The sequence below is a fragment of the Mesoplodon bidens genome (assembly GCF_964165515.1).
Source record: "Mesoplodon bidens genome assembly, chromosome: 6".
Classification (NCBI taxonomy): Eukaryota; Metazoa; Chordata; class Mammalia; order Artiodactyla; family Ziphiidae; genus Mesoplodon; species Mesoplodon bidens.
Genome location: NC_138162.1, coordinates 40,647,369 through 40,660,626, shown reverse-complemented (window position 1 = coordinate 40,660,626; position 13,258 = coordinate 40,647,369). Strand labels below are relative to the sequence as shown.

The window sequence follows — 13,258 nt, the reverse complement described above, 5'->3', positions numbered from 1 at the left end:
AAAGAAAATTCCGTTACACTGTCCCAACAGAAAGGCAAGGAAATCTGCTGTCCACTCAGGGCTAGACATGGAAAGAACTCCCGAGTCCTTCAACTGAAGGAGCACACTGTATCTTGATCAAGCCAAATAAAAATAAATCCACATTTAGTCACATTGAATGAAACTGTAGAAACTCAAAGATAATGAAGGAATATAAAAGCTACTAGGGAGAAAATAAATATCAAGAAATGCAAATTGATTACAAACTTCTTATCAGCAAAAAGATGTCAGAATATAGTAGAGTAACATATATTCAAAGTGCTAAGTGAAAATAACTGTCAGCCTAAAAGTCTACACTTAAATGATCATTTAATAGTGAGGATGTATTAAAGACATTTTCAAACATGCAAGTGTTGAAAGAGTTTACTACTCCCAGATTCCTCTGGAAAGAGTTACTAAAGATATACTTTAGTAAAAAGGAACTTGTGGCAAATTGTATTTTCCAAAAGGGGTCATAACAATATCTACCATCTCACATGCTCTTCTCCAATGTTACCTAACCAGAGGTGGAGTTGAATTCCCTCTTCTTGAATCTGGACTGGCCATATGACTCTCTTTTGAAACCAGTAGCATCTGGTGGAAGTGATACCAGTTCCACAAAGCCTTGACCTTTGAGGCTAGATCAGAAAAGGTCATTCAACTTTCAACTGGTTCTTTGGGACACTTGCTCTGGAGGCTGCCAGGTACCGTATAAGTTTTCTGACTATTCTGAGATTTCCATGTTAGAGAGGTTTTGTGTAGCCACTCTGATCATCAGACCTCCCAGACATGCCCATTCTCCACTGAGTGCCATAGTCAAATTCATAAGATTCAGAAGAATGCCCTGAGTAATATATATAAGCTGTATAATAAATATATTTTATATTTATAAAGAATATAATAAAATCTTGCTGTTTGAAGCTATAAAATTTTGGGTTAATTTGTTATGTAGCAGTAGTAACTGTAATAAAATTGAACCCTGAAAGAAGGAGTGAAATGTATGAATCCATCATGATCAAGGAAGCTTGTGAACAAATAAGTACTGACTTTTTCCTAAGTTGGATGAAGGTTGTTGAAAACAATGTGATGCTAAGATATTAGCGACAATAATATGGAAACTGGTATAGAGTAGGGAAGAGGAAGGACTCATGATAAGACTTCCTATGGTCCTTGTATTTTTCAGAGATTGACTTTAAGTAGGCATATTCAAGAAAAGAAATAGATCGTATAAGGTATGAAACAGTAGAGGGAAAAAGAATTCAGAAAAATTCAACAAAAAGTAGAAAAGTAAAAGCTAAGAAGCAAAGAAATTCATGGTAAATAGCGCAAAATAAGTTGGTTGAGACTAGTGCTCTTATAACATAATCATGATAACTAAATAAAATTAATTTCAGTTATCTAAAATGACTATATATTTAAAAAATACAGCCCAATGTTGCTTAAAAATGATACCCAAGGCAAAACAACCCAAAGAAGTTAAAAATAAATACATAGAGAAGATATATCAGTATATCAGGAAAAAAAAAAAGAAAGAAAGCAGGTGTGACAATATTAATATTAGGCAAAATGGAATTCTAGGTGTTTTACCCAGGAAACACTTGCACATGTATACCAGGGGAAATGTACAAGGATGTTCATTGCAATATTTTAATAATGAAAAATTTGAAAGAACTGAAATTTCTATCAGTAGGGAAATGTATGGATAAATTGTGGAATATTCAGGGACTTCCCTGGTGGCACAGTGGTTAAGACTCTTCACTCCCAATGCAGGGGGCCTGGGTTTGATCCCTGGTCAGAGAACTAGATTCCACATGCATGCTGCAACTAAGAGTTCTCATGCCACAACTAAGGAGCCCATGAGCCGCAACTAAGGAGCCCGCCTGCTGCAACTAAGACCTGGTGCAACCAAGTAAATTTTTAAAAAAATTGTGGAATATTCTTATCAGGACAATGTATAGCAATTAAATAAGCTAGATTTTCATGGCTATATTTTGCAACTATTTGAGTGAGAGAAATAAGTTACAAAATAATATGTTAGTGTGACATTTCTAAACATAATACATTTGCACTTCTAAGATTCCTTCTAATTCTGAAATCATCAAATTTCACATCAATAAGCTATATTCCTATGACTGTATGCATTTTACTATCTGAGGAAGTATGCCCAGAAACAGTATACTTCAGTAACCTAATTACTGTCATTAAGAGCAATCACTGTATCCTAAAGAATGAACACACTTGCAATAGAAGACAACTGTCTTCCTCTGAACAAGTAATCTGTAGAATTAAATATTTTGTAACTATTCCCAGTATTCTCAATGCTATGTAATAAGCATATATGCAAAACTCTCTCCTTTTCCCTTGAGTTGCTTACAAGAAAGGAGATGTGGCAGAAAGAAGTACAGGTGTATGATGAGAAGAAGAAATGAGAGCTGTCTGGAAGAAGATGTTTAAGCAATAACTTTCTCCTAGAACCTATGCAAACCAGAATCCCTGTGCTGTAAATAACTAGACATTGAAATCACAAATGCCCTCAGATGTCAAATTCCACAGATATTTATTGAGAACCTACTGTGTACAGAGTATTCTACTTAACATGGTCATGAACACAGAGATGAGTTAGGCTTTATAGACCTTTGGAAGATGAAGGTAACTATAAAACGAGGCAGGATAAGTTAAGGGCCATGAGAGTGATACAGAAGGCTTTGTAGCTTGAAAGAAGAGAAATTATTTTCTTTGGAGGGTTCCAGAATGGAAGCTGTTTCACACATTTGTAAATGTGCTCATTTCTGTTTGGGTGATTGAAGGTGACAAGGCAGTTTCTTTGCCGTGCCATAGCTCTGTTTAGTATTTAATCCTCTTCTACTTACCCCCGCCCCCCTGCCTTTCTTAAGAAAAATATTGCTGTACATTAAATCTTTCAAAACCTTTAATGGTGTTGCTGAAACAATCATTTAAACATTTAAAACACACACCACATAGTACACTTATTTTAGAGGTAGCAGTGGTTAGCCACTGGAAACTAATCATTGGGTTTGATAAAGGGAGGAATTTTATGTTATGGCTTATGACGGAGAATGGAAAAATGCTTTAGTGAGATGAGCTGGCATTTAAAATTGGAGCACAATAATAGCAAAAAGTGCTGAAGTCAACGAACTGCTTAGAAATATGGTTACTATTTGCTGAGAGAGGGCTTTCAAGGTGGCCAGATATATGCGTTTGCAACCACAGTCAGTTCAGTTCTTCCCTAAACATGGGACTGTGACCCTGATTGATGTCAATGAGAGTTTTGTACTTGCAGAGAAAAATGTTTAGGTCATCCATGAATCCAAGGCAAATAGGAAATAGGTGTAATAAGAAGCAAGTTTTAATAGACTTGCACATTATACATAACTTAGGTTAGAAACCATGTGAAGGTGATGGTGATCTTTTGAATCTTCTGGGCTTGCTTAAAAATTCTCCTTTTTTCTCCAAAGCTATTATACTTTGAATTGATTCTAGTCCACACAAGTGAAAGAAGATAAAAAAGGTAGAGTGGGGATATGGAAGAGAGTCTTAGCATTTGATTTATGACTTGGACAATATGAAGGAAATGGTCATGAGGATGAGAATTTCAAGGAAAAGTATCAGCAAGTGGAAGAGCCTCAGAAATTGACCTTGGGCAAATTGCTTTACCTCTCTGGACCTCATTGTCTTCATTTGTAAAACTAGAGTGTTGGAAGTGAGCCCTAAGGAATTTTTCAGCTTGAGAATTCAGTAAAGTAGACTAGTTAAAATGGACAACAGGACCAAATGTAGTTTTTGCTTGTTTGTTTTCTTTCCAGTTTCATTGAGATATAATTGACACATAATATTGTATTACTTTAAGGTGTACAACATAATGCTTTGAGATATATATGGCTCCCACGCTAAGTCATATTCTCCAGTTTAGTCTTCATCAATAATGTGATATTTTGGTCTCCCTTTGCCATATCCTCATCTTATTTCCCAGTATGTTCAGAATTTGGATGTGCAAGAAGAGTGCTGTTCATTTGGCTCTCTCAGACTCCAAAAGCTGGGATGCAGGGGGAAAAAATTGGCTTTGGTGAGAAAGGATTATTATTTCCTCTGAATCTGGAGAAGGCAATATGTTTCCTCTGAATCAGGAGATGGCACTAATTGTGAAGACCTAGAAATCCTTGAGGTATGGTGGAGTTTCAGGGATTCAAAATCATCTCAGTCAGGTAGGAGGCCAAATAATCAGGTAAGAATGAGTCACCAGGCATGGACTTGGAAAGTTAAAAGGAGAAAAGATTTATAATTGCCTCTATATGGAGTATACTCAAGAATCCACTGAAAGAGGTTTAGAGATGGGGACCAAGATGGCAGAGTAGAAGGACCCTGAGCTCACCTCCTCTCACAACCACACCAAAATCACAACTATTTTAAGAACAACCATCAGTGAACAAGACCAGGACCTACCAGAAAAGATCTTCTACAACTAAAGACATAAAGATGGACCCACAATGAAATGGGTAGGAGGGGCGGATTCACAATATAATCAACTCCCATACCCACAAACTGGAGGATAATTATAGTGCTTCCACAGGAGTGAGTGTTCTGAGCCCCACGTTGGGCTCCCCAGCTTGGGGGTCCTGCACCAGCAAGACAAGCCCCCAGAGCATTTGGCTTTGAAGGCCAGTGGGACTTAATTTCGGGAGTCCCAAAGGACTAGTGGGAAACAGAGACTTTATTCTTAAAAGCACACACACAAAATCTCATATGCTCTGGGACCCAGGACAAAAGCAGTAATTTGATAGGAACCTGGACCAGACCTACCTGTGGTCTTGGAGAGTCTCTCAGAGAGGCGGGGGTCAGCTGTGGCTCACCCTAGGGACATAGACACTGGTGATAGCCATTCTGGGGAGCTGCTACTATGTGGACACTGGTGCTGGTAGGCGCCTTTGTGGAACCCTCCCTCTAGCTTAGTTCTAAGACCTGGCTCCACCCAACTGTTCGTTAGCATCTGTGTAGGGATGCCTCAGGCCATGAAATGAACTGGGTAGGAAAAAGCCTCACCCCTCAGCAGATGGGCTGCCTAAAGACTTCCTGAGCCCACAGCCACCTCTAGACATGCTTCTAGGCATGATCCTGCCCACCAGAGGGCTAGGACCCAGCTCCATGCTCCAGGGGGCAGTCACCAGGTATAAGAAAACTATGGGGCTTCCCTGGTGGCACAGTGGTTGAGAGTCCACCTGCCAATGCAGGGGACATGGGTTCGTGCCCCGGTCCGGGAAGATCCCACATGCCGCGGAGCGGCTGGGCCCGTGAGCCATGGCCGCTGAGCCTGCGCGTCCGGAGCCTGTGCTCCGCAACGGGAGAGGCCACAACAGTGAGAGGCCCGCGTACCACAAAAAAAAAAAAAAAAGAAAAGAAAACTGTGATCCCACAGCCGATGGACCCAGCTTGCCTATAGCAGGCCAGACCCTGCCCTGGGGCCAGCTGGGCCCTGTTCCTGCCCACTGGCAGGCAAACACAAGCTTTGGGACATCCCGGATACTGTACCCAACTGTGTCAGGAGCCAGCCCCTCCCCACCAGTGATCTGACACAAGCTGTGGGATCCCTGGGCCCTGTAGCCAGACTCCAGGACCCAGCTCTGTGAGCCAGTAGTCTAGCACTAACCCCAGAACTTGGCTTCACCCACCAGTGGGTAGACAACAGCCCTGGGGTCTACTGGACCCTGACTCTGCCCACCAGTGAGCCAGCACTAGCCCCGAGGCCCCCTGGGGTTCTGCAGTCAGCTGCTTCATGACCAGGCCCAGCCAACCAGCAGCCAGAAGCCTCCGCACAAGGCAGGGCCTGGCAACCAAGTGGATTAGGGGCCAACCAAGACTACCAGACCACCCACATTGTCAGCCTACCGCAACAGAAGGACCCACACAGCCCTCATAGGGGAAACCCCTAGAACATATAGCTTGGATGACGAAAGGGGGGTGCACTGCTGGGACACATAGGACTTCTCCTACAGAAGGCCACTTCTTTGGGGTCAGGAAACATAATTAACTTACCAGATAAATAAAAATACAGATAGCAACTCAGGCAAAGTGAGGCATCAGAGGAGCATGTTCCAGATGAAGGAACAAGATAAAACCCGAGAAGAAGAACTAAGTGAAGTGGAGATAGACAATCTACCTGAGAAAGAGTTCAGGGTAATGATCATAAAAATGATCAGAGAACTTGGGAGAAGAATTTATGCACAGAACAAGAAGTTAGAAGCTTTTAACAAAGAGTTATAAAGAACAACGAAACAGATGAAGAATATAATAACTGAAATGAAAAATATACCAGAAGGAGTCAACAGTAGACTAAATGATACAGAGGAAGGGATCAGCAAGATGGAAGACAGAGTAGAGGAAATCACTGACACTGAACAGACAAAAGAAAAAAGAAAAAAACAGAAATGAAGACAGTTTAAGAGACGTCTGGGACAACATCAAGTGCACTCATATTTGCATTATAGAGGTATCAGAAGGAAAAGAGAGAGAGGCTGAGAACATATTTGAAGACATAATAGCTGAAGACTTCCCTAACCTGAGAAAGGAAACAGTCATCCAAGTCCAGGAAGTGCAGAGAGTCCCCTACAGGATTAACCCGAAGGGAAACACACCAAGACACATAGTCATTAAAATGACAAAAATTAAAAATAAAGAGAATATTAAAAGTAGCAAGGGAGAAGCAACAAATAGCATACAAGGGAACTCCCATGAGGATATCGGCTGACTTTTCAGCAGAAACTCTGCAGGCCAGAAGAGAGTGGCATGATATATTTAAAGTGATGAAAGGGAAAAACCTACAACCAAGAATACTCTATGCAGCAAGGCTCTCATTCAGATTTGATGGAGAGATCAAAAGATTTACAGACAAGCAGAATCTAAAAGGATTCAGCACCACCAAACCAGCTTTACAACAAATGTTAAAGGAACTTCTCTAGGTGAGAAAGAAAAGGCCACAGCTAGAAACAAGTAAAATTACAAAATGAAAAAGCTCATCAATAAAGGCAAACATAAAGGTAGGAAATCATCCATGCACAAAGCTAGTAAGAAGGTTAGAAGACAAAAGTAGTAAAATAATCTATATCCACAATAGGCAGTTAAGGGAGACACAAAACAATTAGATGTAAAATATGATATCAAAAATAGTAATCATGACGGGAGGAGAGTACAACTGTTGGATTGTTAAATTGCATTTGAAATTAACAGATCAGCAACTTAAAGCAATTTTATATATATGCTACTAAACAACCAGTGGCTCACTGAAGAAATCAAAGAGGAAATCAGAAAGTACCTGGAGACAAATGAGAATGAATACATGACTATCCAAAACCTATGGGACGCAGCAAAAGCAGTTCTAAAAGGGAAGTTTATAGCGATACAGGCTTACCTCAGGAAACAAGAAAAATCTCAAATAAACAACCTAACCCTATAGCAGATGAAAGCTCTTATATATAGAACGGATAAACAACAAGGTCTTACTGTGTAGCACTATATTCAGTATAGTTCAAGAGAACTATATTCAATATCCTATGATACACCATAATAGAAAAGAATATAAAAATGTGTATATATGTATAACTGAATCACCTTGCTGTACAGCAGAAATTAACACAACATTGTAAATCAATTATACGTCAATAAAAAAAGAATGGAAAAAAATATAGGTGAATTATATCACAATGAAGCTGGAAAAAAGAAATAAAACATTATCATAACTTATAGGGAAAAAAAAGCCAAAAAGCCCCTCACCCTATACCTAAAGGAACTAGAGAAAGAAGAATAGACAAAACCCAAAGACAGCAGAAGGAAAGAAATCATGAAGATGAGAGCAGAAATAAAGGAAATAGAAACTAAAACAATAGAAAAGATCAATGAAACTAAAAGCTGGTTCTTTGAAAAGATAAACAAAATTGATAAACCTTTAGCTAGACTCATCAAGAAAAAAGGGAGAGGGCCCGGATCAATAAAACCAGAAATGCAAAAGCTGTTACAACCAACACCACAGAAATATGAAGGATCATGAGAGACAACTCTACTGTGAAAACTGGACTACCTAGAAGAAATGGACAAATTCTTAGAAATGTACAATCTCCCAAGATTGAACTGGAAGAAACAGAAAATATGAACAGACCAATTACCAGTAATGAAATCGAGTCGGTAATTTAAAAAATTCCAACAAACAAAAGTCCAGGACCAGATAGCTTCACAGGTGAATTCTACCAAACATTTAGAGAAGAGTTAACACCTATCCTTCTCTGAATATTCCAAAATATTGTGGAGGAAGGAACACTTCCAAACGCATTCTATGGGACCAGCATTACCCTAATACCAGATAAAGATATCACGAAAAAAGAAAATTACAGGCCAATATCACTGATGAAGCTAGATGCAGAAATCCTCAACAAAATATTTGCAAACTGAATCTAACAATACATTAAAAGGATCATACACAGTGATGAAGCGAGATTTATCCCAGAGATGTAAGGATTTTTCTATATCTGCAAATCAATCAATGTGATACACCACATTAACAAATTGAAGAATAAAAACCAGATGATCATCTTGATAGATACAGAAAAGCTTTTGGCAAAATTCAACATCCATTTATGATAAAAACTTTCCAGAAAGTGGGCATAGAGGGAACATATCTCAACATAATAAAGACCATATAGGACCTACCCACAGCCAACATCATACTCAACAGTGAAAAGCTGAAAGCATTTCCTCTGAGATCAGGAACAAGACAAGGATGCCCTTGTCTTGTTTTATTCATCATATTGGAAGCCCTAGCCCCAGCAATCAGAGAAGAAAAAGAAATAAAAAGAATCCAAATTGGAAAAGAAGAAGTAAAACTGTCACTGTTTTCAGATGACATGATACTATTTGTAGAAAATCCTAAAGATGCCAGAAAACCACTACAACCCATCAATGAATTCAGTAAAGCTGCAAGATATAAAATTAATATACAGAAATCTGTTGCATTTCTCTACACTAACAACTATCAGAAAGAGAAATTAAGGAAACAATCCCCTTTACCATAACATCAAAAATAATAAAATACCTAGGAATAAACTTACTGAAGGAGGCAGAAGACCTGTACTCTGAAAACTATAAGACGCTGATGAAAGAAAATGAAAGATGACACAAACAGATGGAAAGCTATACCATGTTCTTGGATTGGAAGAATCAATATTGTTAAAATGACCATACTCTCCAAGGCAATCTACATATTCAATGCAATCCCTATCAAAATACCAATGGTATTTTTCGCAGACCTAGAACAAAAAAATTTTTAATTTGTATGGAAACACAAAAGAACCCGAATAGCCAAAACAATCTTGAGAAAGAAGAGTAGAGCTGGAGGAATCACACTCTCTGACATCAGACTATACTACAAAGCTACAGTAATCAAAACAGAATGGTATTGGCACAAAAACAAAATATAGACAAATGGAACAGAATAGAATGCCCAGAAATAAAGTCACTAGTCTACAACAAAAGAGGCAAGAATATACAAGGGAGAAAAGAAAGTCTCTTCAATAAGTGGTTCTGGGAAAACTGGACAGCTACATGTGAAAGAATGAAATCAGAACATTCTCTAACACTGTACACAAAAATAAACACAAAATGGATTAAGGACCTAAACATAAGACCCAAAACCATAAAACTCCCAGAGGAAAACACAGGCAGAACACTCTGACATAAATCACAGCAATGTTCTTTTGGCTCTATCTCCTAAACAAAGGAAATAAAAGCACAAATAAATAAATGGGACCTAATTAAACTTAAAAGCTTCTGTACAGCAAAGAAAAAAAAAGACATCCTACTAAACCTACTAAATGGGAGAAAATATTTGCAAATGATGTGACTGGTAAGGGGTTAATATCCAAAATATATAAACAGCTCATACAGTTCAACATCAAACCCCCCAAAACAACAACAACAACAACAAAAAAAAAACAAACAACCTGATTAGAAAATGTGCAGAAGACCTGAATAGACATTTGTCCAAAGAGGAAATGGAGATGGCCAACAGGCACATGAAAAGATGCTCAACATCACTCATTGTCAGGGAAATGCAAATCAAAACCACAATGAGATATCACCTCATACCTGTCAGAATGGCTGTCATCAAAAAGAACACAAATAACAGATGTTGGAGGGGATGTGAAGAAAAGGAAACCCTTGTACTCTGTTGTGGGAATGTAAATTGTTGCAGCCACTGTGGAAAACAGTATGTAAGTTTCTCAAAAAACTGAAAATAAAACTACCATATTACCCAGCAATTCCACTCCTGGATATATATTCAAACAACAACAACAACAATGCTAATTGGAAAAGATTCATGCACCCCAGTGTTCTTAGCAGCATTACTTACACTTACCAAGATACAGAAGCCACGTAAATGTCCATGAACAGATAAAGAAGATGTGGTATACATATACAATGGAATACTATGCAGCCATAGAAAGGAATGAAAATCTTGCCTTTTGTAACAACGTGGGTGGACTTCCACGGTATTATTCTAAGTGAAATAAGTCAGACAGAGAAAGACAAATACTGTATGAGATCACTTATATGTAGAATCTGAAAAATTCTACATACGAGTGAATATAACAAAAAAGAAGCAGGCTCACAGATATAGAGAACAAATTAGTGGTTATCAGTGGGGAGAGGGAAGGAGGAGGGGCAACATAAGGGTAGGGGATTAAGAGGTATTAATGATTATGTATAAAATAAGCTACAATGGGCTTCCCTGGTGGCGCAGTGGTTGAGAGTCTGCCTGCCGATGCAGGGGACACGGGTTCGTGCCCCAGTCCGGGAGGATCCCACATGCCGTGGAGCGGCTGGGCCCGTGAGCCATGGCCGCTGAGCCTGTGCGTCCGGAGCCTGTGCTCTGCAATGGGAGAGGCCGCAACAGTGAGAGGCCCGTGTACCGCAAAAAAAAAAAAGCTACAATGATATATTGTACAACACAGGGAATATAGCCAATATTTTATAATAACTGTAAATGGAATGTAACCTTTAAAAGTTGTGAATCACTGAATTGTATACCTGTAGCTTATATAATATTGTTCATCAACTAGACTTCAATTTAAAAAAAAAGAATCTACTGAAGAGGACAAAAAGATTTCCAGTTAGGTTGACAAAAAAGTGACATTAACAGTCTTGGATGGGCAGGGCTCTAAGGCAGCCTAGGGACAGCCACCAGGGACAGAAGTGATGAAAACTACTCTATAGAATATATTTTATTAAATTATATTAACTTTCACAAGTAAATGAAGGAATCTATTAGGGTTAGACAATAAATGGTTTTATCTATATTATTAGAAATACTAAAGTATTCTTTTTCAAGTTTGGTAGTTTAGACAGCCACAAAGTTAACCATTGTCTTAATTGATTCAGGCTTTTCCTCGTGTGTGTATTCAGTTTTTTTTTATTATTATAAAAAAAATTTTTTAATAGCCCAGTCAACAAAATCCTGCATTACAGCAGCTCCAAACACCAGCAAGATGAAGTTTTAACATCCGTTTTTTCTAATTACATAGAAACAACTTTATTGTAGTTTATTATTCATTATGTGACAAGTTCAATTGTTCTCATGCAGAAAAGAAAATACCCTGGCTTATTACCTTTGCCCATTGACTTTTCTAGGATTAAAGTGAGTGCCAGCTTCTCCTTAAAGTAATCTCAAGCTATTCTTTTACATCCCTGATTTCTCTCAATTCCTATCATTCTTAAAGTCAAAGTGTGTATTACCACATACAGTTTGGTGGGGATGGGGGAGGGAGAGTACGGAACAGGGAGGGATTTCGGGAGGCAATTGGACTTGAACTGTGTGGAGGGAGAAGAGAATTTGGCTGGTGGATATGGGAGGTGGGAGCCAGGAGCACTCCAGGTATGGCCCACTATTTGCCTCCAGAAAGCATGGAGGCAAGATGTCAGGTCATCTTTAGGGAGCAGTGTGCTGAGCAGGCCCTTTGACTAGAGGACAAGGATTCAAAGGGAGTGTGGTCTCCATGACTGGAAAAAATAGCCTGAAACCAGATTGTACAAGGCTGCAGGAAACCAGCTTCTTTTAAGGATAGGTGAGATTTTGATGAGGAAATAGCCTGTGGAGAGGTAGAAAATGAAAATTCAATAGTTTTGATTGTTAGAATGAGATTCTAGAAGGAAAGGAAATAAGAGTCTAGGAGATTGGCAGAAAAAGTTAGAAGGGAAGTGAGGAGGAGTTAAACAATAAAAAGGGAGGACTCAATTTTACTTGAAAAGTCAAGCAAGTAATGTTGTTTTGCTGTTGATAAAAGAATACCTCTTGATATTTAGAAATACAAAAGTGATTTTAAATAAATCTACTCTGTCAGAGTTTTTGTTTCTTTTTCCCTGCCATTTTTTTTTCACTTTTGGTTAAAAAAAATATGCTGAAAGAAATTAGGTACACAACAGGGACTGAAATAATTTCAAATAATTTTTCTTTTAGCTGGATTGCTATTATAAAATAGGACTACATTTTGATCAGAACTTTTAAAAAGAACTTGGGCATTTTATTACAACATCTGTTTCCACGTTTTAATTTCTCTCCTTCCTTTTATAGGCATTTGCATACCTTTTTTTTTTTCAGATGAGAAGACCTTTTCGTTTGCCACAAGAAGGCTATTATCCAGAATGTTAATGGGCTTTCAGCTATTAAGATGTAATGATATACCTTGAGTATTTAACTATAAATTTGAAAAACCTCCATGAACAATCTCAAAGGAATACTTAGAATGCACTCTTGGTAAATTGGCTCATTTTCCTGTAATTTACTGGAAGTGCTGATATGAGAGCAGTCCTAATGTGAAAAGTACAATAATCCCTGGAGTTACATTGTATGTATTAAATGATTACTCTCAAAGAATAAAACATATGAGACCATTTAGCCTTCATTCACATTTGTTACTTAGAATCACAGTAGAGAAACAATCATTTTTCTTTTGGTGCACAGAATTAGAAATGATACATTTAATATCTTTTAAAACAAGAGGTACAGTGATGTTATACTTTTGCCTAACAATTGCTCTTTTCCGAAACAAGGACTGTTCTAGTTAGGAACATGATTCTTCTGGTTTTGTGGAGGCCCCTTTCATTCCATTGATAATTGAAATATTTTTAGAAACCCATAATGTAGTTTTCTTTGATGTCAGTCAAAAAGATTAGTCTGCCTTCT

The 13,258-nt window shown here is 38.2% G+C and overlaps 1 protein-coding gene across 8 annotated transcripts in view; it reads left to right on the top strand.

Annotated features, from left to right (window-relative positions):
• The window catches only part of AOPEP (aminopeptidase O (putative)), a 378,384-nt gene that overhangs the window by 44,196 nt on the left and 320,930 nt on the right, over nucleotides 1-13,258 (top strand). The gene's annotated exons all lie outside the window — the stretch shown is intronic.